Source organism: Nicotiana tabacum, chromosome 4, assembly GCF_000715075.1.
Source record: "Nicotiana tabacum cultivar K326 chromosome 4, ASM71507v2, whole genome shotgun sequence".
NCBI lineage: Eukaryota > Viridiplantae > Streptophyta > Magnoliopsida > Solanales > Solanaceae > Nicotiana > Nicotiana tabacum.
The window spans coordinates 28,742,078-28,750,683 of record NC_134083.1 but is presented as its reverse complement, the minus strand read 5'-3'; the positions used below and the strand labels follow the sequence as shown (position 1 = coordinate 28,750,683).

The window sequence follows — 8,606 nt, the reverse complement described above, 5'->3', positions numbered from 1 at the left end:
GGAAATAATCCATAACCTTGGGTACTATGAGGGGATTAAATTCCTTAAGAAAATACTATGAATTCAGTGGGCTCGGATTAAATTCTGTTTCTTTTATATTTCTGTTTATATGTTATTTTATCTTCTCCAGAATTATTTTATAAATACAGAGTAATAACAAGTAGCAATGCCAAAATAGTACAAACTGACAATTCAAGTTGTTGTGGTATATTTCTGGAGGCTCAGTTTGACAAGTCTAGAAGAGTATCTAGTGTCGAAAAGGAAACGCTTCTCCTTGAAAGATCTCAAGAATTATTATTTTTAGTTCTTGAACAGAATCATCATTGTTTATATCTTCTCTATGCAGTACCCGCGGAGATGAACAAAAGGTAAGTTGGGGGATCCTGAATCATTTGACTAGTTCAATCAGTCTTATTGCTATGAACTAGTAAGTGTTACTGGTTCTCATGGCTCTCTTGGTATAAAGAAGGTAATGGAAATTGTTGCACTTAGGGTGAAGGAACAAGAAGCAATTTTTAGATTTGTGGCTTCTGCTTTTCCTCTTGGTAATTTAGAAGTGGCAACGGGCACTAAATTTGATTCATCAATTCTTAAGGTTGATAGACATTGGTCAGCTCTTGACACATATTCAAGTCCTGACATATTCACTAATATAATGTTAGTGTGGCTCTACTCGAACCTTGAGAACAAGGTTCTTTTTTAGGGCGGGAGTATTGTTGTGAACCAAGATAACTCAAATAAAGTGTATGGGCCAGATATTTGTACAGAGGTTGCTGGGCCGGGGGCTAAACCGCGAAGAGTTCCAAGATTTAGAAAGCCCAACAAAAGATTTGTCTGAGATCCAGGTTAAGGAAGCACGTGACTACGTGAATAAAAGGGGTTATCGTCTGGGTTTGAAGATTAGGCAAAATGTTATGTGAAAAGCTCTGTACTTCTCATCTCTTTATGTCTAAGCTTCTCATCTCTTTATGTCTAAGATTCTCATCTTCTTCTTCTATGGTGTATTTCTGTACTCTCATCCCTCTCTGTTATCTGTCAATCATACTTTACTGTTTCATTGCAATTTTCAGTTATTTGTAATCTCGTTCAGTGAATCAATATAGCTAGTTGGTTTGGTTGTTATTCGGTTTGTTTCAACACTGCTGCTATGTTCTCTTACATCTGAGTACACAGATCTAATATAACAGACCTTCCCGAAGTTTTTGCTTTAGCATCACCATCCTGGTTTGACAATATTAGAACGAATCAGAAAGATTGACCAAAAAGCAGTGAAACAGAGCGGCATGTCTGAATGATATTCACCCATTTTAACATAAGATGCATTGGCTATTTTGACAAGTTTGCGGTGTTAGAAAAATGGCACCGACAGTTTACCCGAGATAGTCCACCCGCCTCCTCATTTGTCATATAGAGTGGCCCAGGTATATGGAGCTTGATCACTTGTATTTTTCTACCATTAACATCTGCAGTATTTTCAAGAACAGAAAGGGCTTCCACTGATCTCTCATACTGAGGGTCACTAATCATCAGTCCAAGACAATAGGATAACACCAGGCTTAACAAAACAACACATGTTGTCAATACGATCATTTGTTTCATCACCTGCAGCATCAAAAGGAAACTAAAGTCTAGTTGCTCACTTCTCACGATTATGATAGCCTGATGAGGATGATGATAATAACAACAATAAAGAACTAAAGAAAAGAAAAAGGTGAAACATATACACAAGTATAACATGTTCAGCTGGGAAAACTCCCACAAAAATATCGAAAGAAAAAAAAACAAGGCGAAGAAAAAGAAGAAAGAAAAGAACAAGAAACAGAGTAGTACGCTGTTGCTATTCTCAGTCATCATCAAGCCTTTTGCCTGCTCTTCCCAATTGCCAGCGCCAAACTCCAAACATAACTAATAAAACCACCAATACTTTGAACTAGTACATTGCCATTTGTTGCGTATAAATTAACAGTTTTATATGACTAATAGTTCTTACAGTGTTTTTGGAAGGTTATGGTAGCATCAGATGATCCTAGGAAAGCAAAATTGTTTACGGAACATGATTATTTCGAGATGAAAGAATGAAGTTCCCGATACAACATGATATGGTATTGAACTAGAAACATCTCACATAAAATTTGATTATATGTGCTACCTTAATTAAAAGCATCCCAGGTGTGACAAAAGTTATTGTTAACGGACAACACAAGACTTCCAAGAGATGACATGCAAGTAGTCTAAGGAAAGAGATACCATACCAAGTATTGATTAATATCTGGTGCAAACTTTTTTCCCATGTTAGGTTCAATTCTGAAAATCTTACAAAACTTGGTTTGACACCTAATAATAGGTTAATGAAGGCAGATTATGAAAGATAATTGCACCGAAAGGTCTAAATAGGTCTCCACATGAGAACATGCAGATATATGATAAATGCTAATTATACAGTGAGGTCTTAAAGTTCTCAAGGTTGTTCGTCCTATGTGTAAATCATTGATTCAACTTCTGGATAGAACTTGTCTGTAGGACTGTTAATCTTTGACACATGTCCATTAAAAAATGTACAAGCAGATCAAGGACACAATTTGACTCTACTAACTATTTGCAGAGAATGCATATGGTTGTCAGTATTTAATAATAATACAACTTGTAGCTGAATCTGACAGGGTACAATTTGAGGATAATGGATGTATCAAATTGAGGCCAATTAGCAGCAAAGGCTCTTTCCTATTTTATTAGCACAACAAAACATGTTGTTACTAGTATTTAATATTGAACTTGCCAAAGTAAATATTTTCTGGTTGCGCTTGTATCATAACAGTTTAATTTTTCGATTGGTTTGGGAGAATTGCTCTTGGTTTTTGTTTTGGAAAATAAATGTGGGTGTAGTCGTGTAGAGATTTGGTTTCATAAAGCATATTTTGAGGCTTTCATATGGGTATATTACTAGACTAAAACCAACTGAACATCTTTATTTGCTACTAAACGTATTTCCCAAAGAAAAGAAAAAGACTTTGTTGAAGAAAAGAAAAAAGTCCAACGGAGGCTAACGTGGAACTTCATAAAGTGCTGTATTCAAAGGTATTTTTGCAGCTCACTGATTTTCGTAAGACAACATTTTTTCCCTTCTGTTACAGAAACCAAAGGAGGGGTTTGTGTGATTTACAAACCAGATGAACTCTTTGGTTTTGAAATCCAAACAGCCCCAACCTCAAAGGTAATGTTATATTCAGTACAAGAATCGTTAATAAGTAGTGTTTATATGGAGAAGAAGCAATGGTTTTAGGCTGGTCATTTTTTTTTTTTGTATAATTTCTTATGTGCAGATTATTTCAAGTTTGTTTTAAGGTTCAAACTATCATCTGTCTGCTTATATACCTTTCTCATGTCATGGAGAATGAGGTTGGCATTCAAACTATAAAGAAACTGATGCCACTAAATAACAAATGTGTATTCACCTTCTCCAGTAACATGAATGCTTCCACCTTCAAGAACCACAGATTGGGGAAACCTAGGAATCTTTTCAATTGTCAAAACCTAATAGGACAAAAGCAGAAAGAAACTGGATGAGTACATAATTTCAAATAGTTACTTTCAAACTGACACATCCACAACACTAGAATTTTACATACCTTTCTTGCAACATGTTGGTCAAGACTCCAGTCCTTTTAAAAGCCATCATCAATACCTGGAAATTTGCAGTATAACCATAATGAACATTTCTTGTAGACAAGAAAGCAATCGAAAGGTTCAAGATAGACCTATGAAATCATGCATTACTGGATATAGCTTGAAGAAGCTTATTATTAACGCAAAGACAAAATAAGGATATATATGCATTTTAAAATTACAGCAACAAACACACCAAAATAAAAGCAGCAGAAGTAAATTTGGAAAAACGTGGAAACTTTGAAGAGGCATGCTACAGTCAGTTGAGCTCTAGGATATCATGTACTTTAAATGGATACCAAATACAATTTGCTTATTGAGCAAAACATGGAGGCATTTTTTCTGTCAACAGGCAGAAATGTTATAGTATTTCATGCATGGTTATTCCTAGCACATGATACACCAACTGATAACATTAATGCGAGTAAAAAAAATAGCAGCATAAGAAAATCATCATGAAACATGATAGAATCAAAAGTGAGGATCAAATCCTTACAACCCCAGCTACTGAAGGTCCAACTCAATTCTTGCAACACTTGACTCCTGACTTTCTGAACTATCTATGCTATTTCTGATGACAACCTATACAGATAAAAGTGTAAAATCTCTTTTAATTTTCTTTTAATGTGATATGAAAAGTAAATGACCATGACTTTACATAAAGGAAAGAGAAGCTCACAGTTGGACCGATATCCCGAAACTTCTCCACAACCCTGATGTGTTTCGGTAACTGCTGTGGGGCATTTTTCCACCGTTCATATAATGATATGATTAGTTTTAGTACTTAAGAAGAATTATCATGACTTTCCAAGAAAGCTTTTTGGTGCCTTCCCAAAGTTGACAACCTGAGCAGCACTAGCACAGACTGTTACAGGTTCAAATCTTGAAATAGCAGATACCATATTGGCAAATAGAGGCTGAACATGCACTGCAATGGTCTCGCCAGTTATATCTGGATGCTCTTATAGCTCAAAAACAAAGCTATAAGTAAACAGTCCTTTCCCTTCTCCTGTTTTCTGATGAAATAAAGGATTTAAATACCATGATCTATGGAAAACCAAGTAAACAAATAACAGAAAGGGAAATCAACATGAAAAGAATTACTCTAAGCATAAAGACAGTCATTTCAAGCTATGTTGCTCGGACTCTCCAAAAGTGATGCCGCACTCGTGTCGGATCCTCTATAAATGTACTAAATTTGGAGGATCCGACACGCACCCAATAATATTTTTGAAGAGTCCGAGTAATATAGATTTCAAGATGTCAACCATACATATAATATATGAATCTCAGAATGTCATGAATGTGAAACCCCGCCCCATTCTCAACCATATCGCTGATCCTAATAGGCATGCTATTGATGCAATGCAGCTCTTTAATGTTATTACTGAATTTCATTACCAAATTTGAAAGGCATAACATTGTGCTTATCTACAAAATTGAAACTTGAGAGAACTTGAAAGAATTTACCCCATCTACGTACACAAAAAATTTGCATAACCATATATTAGTCCATATCCAAAAATTTCCAAGACTCCCTATAATTTTTCACATAAACTCTGTGCAGATTTCATCGCTTCTCCTTCATGATGCCTAGAGATTTAGCCAAAATCTTGAGCCACGAAGTGCTTCATTTCAAGAAAACAGCCACCCAAATGAAAATCCTCAGAAATATTAGCTTTTAAACCATAAAAACAAACATCAAAGGTAAAGACTTGTTAAAGTAGAGGAATAACAGAGATTACTCACAGGCCAACCCATCCAACACTGAGAGTGGGGTTCCCATTCGGCTGGCATGCAGTATCCGTATTGAATGCCTCATGCCCTCATAGAATGGTGCATGCTGTAATTGTTGCAGAAGCCGAATATATAGAGAGTGATTAAATCACAACTACTATATCTAAAGATAGCTTCACTTTGGCAAGATTCGACTTTTTTAATTTTCTCTGATAAATTTTGATTGTGTCTTCAACTTCAATCTTCAAAGTTCAACAATGTTAATCAAGTTCAAACAATGTTAAAACTTGATCGCAGTCACTACTTTTGTTAGCATATCGACAGGGTTGTCTGTAGTCCTAATTTTCTGCACCATGACTCACCTTCTTCTATAATATCTCGTACAAAGTGATATTGAATATCAATGTGCTTCGTCCTTTTATGATAAACTTATTCTTTGCTAATTAGATAGCACTCTGACTATCACAAAATAGTGTGATGCTTTCTTGACCAATACCAAGCTCTCTAAGCAACCCTTGAAGCCAAATTGCCTCCTTTACAGCCTCCGTAATTGCCATGTACTCTGCCTCAGTAGTAGACAAAGCAAATGTTGACTGTAAAGTAGACTTCCAACTAACTGGTGCATTTGCAAAAGTGAAAACATAACCAGTAGTTGATCTACGCTTGTCCAAATCACCTGCATAATCCGAGTCACATTATCCAATCAGATACTGACTATCTTCCTGCTCAAAAATCAATCCAACATCTACAGTATTACGAATATACCGTAGAATCCATTTCACAGCTTGCCAATGCTCTTTTTCTGGATCATGCATATACCTTCTTACAACTCCGATAGCATGTGAAATATCAGGTCTTGTGCAAACCATTGTATACATCAAGCTACCAACGGCATTCGCATATGGCACTCTTGACATATATTCTCGTTCAACTTCATTCTTCGGCGACATAGCAACACTAAGCTTAAAGTGAGGAGCAAGAGTAGTGCTAACCGACTTCGTGTTCTTATTCATGCCAAATCGATCTATTACTCTCTTTAATTATTCTTTCTGAGATAGATAAAGTTTCTTCGAATGTCTGTCTCTTTTTATCTCCATGCCAAGAATTTTCTTTGCCTCACCCAAATCCTTCATCTCAAACTCCTTTCTTAGTTGAATCTTCAACTTCTCAATTTCCTCTTGACTTTTGGAAGCTATCAACATATCATCAACGTATAGGAAAAGATATATGAAGGATCCGTCTTCAAGCTTGTGCAAATACACACAGTGATCGTATTTGCTTCTTCTGTACTTCTGCCGCAACATAAACTTGTCAAATCGTTTGTACCATTGTCTAGAAGATTGTTTCAATCCGTACAATGATTTTTCAAATTTGCACACCATATTTTCCTTTTCATCAACTTTGAATCCTTCTGGCCGAGTCATATAGATTTCCTCTTCCAAGTCTCCATGTAAAAATACAGTTTTTACATCTAACTGAACTAGTTCCAAATTCAACTGTGCTACCAAAGCCAACAAAACTCTAATGGAGGAGTGTTTCACGACTGGAGAAAATACCTCATTGTAATCAGTTCCCTCCTTTTGAGCATACCCTTTGTCCACCAATCTTGCTTTGTAGCAAACAACTTCTTGGTTAGGAAATCCTTCTTTCTTTACAAATACACATTTGCACCCAATTACTTTCTTGCCCTTAGGGAGATTGGCCAATTTCCATGTGCAATTTTAATGAAGGGACTGTATTTCTTCATTCATGGCAATCCTCCACTTATCTTCTTCTGAACTTTGGACTGCATCTTTATAAGTGGTAGGAACACCATCAGCTACAATTGAGGCTGCACAAGCCACCGTCTCTATGAGACGAACAGGTTTCTTTATTGTTCTTTTTGGCTTGCCGATTGCTATTGAGTCAAGTTGTTGTTGGGGTTCCTGACTTGGAATCTCCCCTTCCACTGACTCTTCTTCCGGGGGAAAATCTTCTATCGTTTTCTCGTTTTCTCCCTATGTTAGGAGAATTAATTTTCCCTCAAACTCCACCTACTTTGAAGCACCATCAGTTTGTTTGACATCTTCAACTGTCACCTTATCTGTTATGACAGATTCATCAAAGGTAACATCTCTGCTAAATATAATTTTTCTTGTCTTTGGACACCATAATCGGTATCCTTTGACTCCAGAATTAATCCCCATAAATATAGCTTTCTTTGCCCTCAAATCAAATTTTGACTCTTTCACATGATAGTATGCAATTGAGCCAAACACATGCAAAAAATTATAATCTTCAGCAGGTTTTCCATACCATTTTTCAAATGGTGTCTTGCCTCTAATACCAGCAGATGGTAGACGATTAATGAGGTGGCATGCATATGTTATTTTCTCAGCCCAAAATTCTTTGTCCAAGCCAGCATTGGACAACATACACCGAACCTTCTCCAGCAAAGTCCGGTTCATGCGTTCTGGCACTCCATTCTGTTGTGGTGTATTTTTGACGGTGAAATATCTCAAAATGCCATCATCTTCACAAATCTTATTGTAAAGATCATTTTTGTATTCTCCACTATTATCTGTGCGAAGACACTTTATCTTTCTGCCTGCTTGAGTCTCTATCATCGCCTCCATTTGAGAAAAAATCCCAGCACGTCATATTTGATTTTCATAGTATACACCCATACTCTCTAGTAAAAGACATCAATAAAGATTACAAAATAGTGTTTCCCACCTAATGAAGGTGTGTTGGAAGCACCCCAAACATCAGAGTGAACATAATCCAAAATACCTTTAGTATTATGGATTGTTGTTCCAAATTTAACCCTTGTCTGTTTTCCCTTGACACAATGCTCACAAAACTCCAAATTGCAAGTCTTTACTCCTTTTAACAATCCTTGATCTCATAAAATCTTCAAGGATTTTCCTCCAGCATGTCCCAAGTGCATGTGTCATAGCTTGGTTGCTTCTGCCTCCTTATCACCACTGGATGTCACTGTTGCTATCCCAATAACTGTACTACCGTAATAGTGGTACATGTTATTATTTCGCCGAATTCCCTTCATTACCACTAGTGCACCGGAGCATATTCTCATTATCCCATTTTCTGCAACAACTTTGAGCCCCTTTGACTCTAAGGCTCCTACGTATCGAACATCTGTTAATGTTCTTATCAATCCATCATGGTTCCTTAATAGGATTGAACCATTACCATATGCGGTAAGA

At 36.5% G+C, this 8,606-nt stretch overlaps 1 pseudogene; it reads right to left on the bottom strand.

Annotated features, from left to right (window-relative positions):
• Positions 1–1,155: 1,155 nt before the first annotated feature.
• Positions 1,156–8,015, bottom strand: LOC142179844 (agmatine deiminase-like; annotated as a pseudogene).
• Between the last annotated feature and the right edge of the window lie 591 nt (positions 8,016–8,606).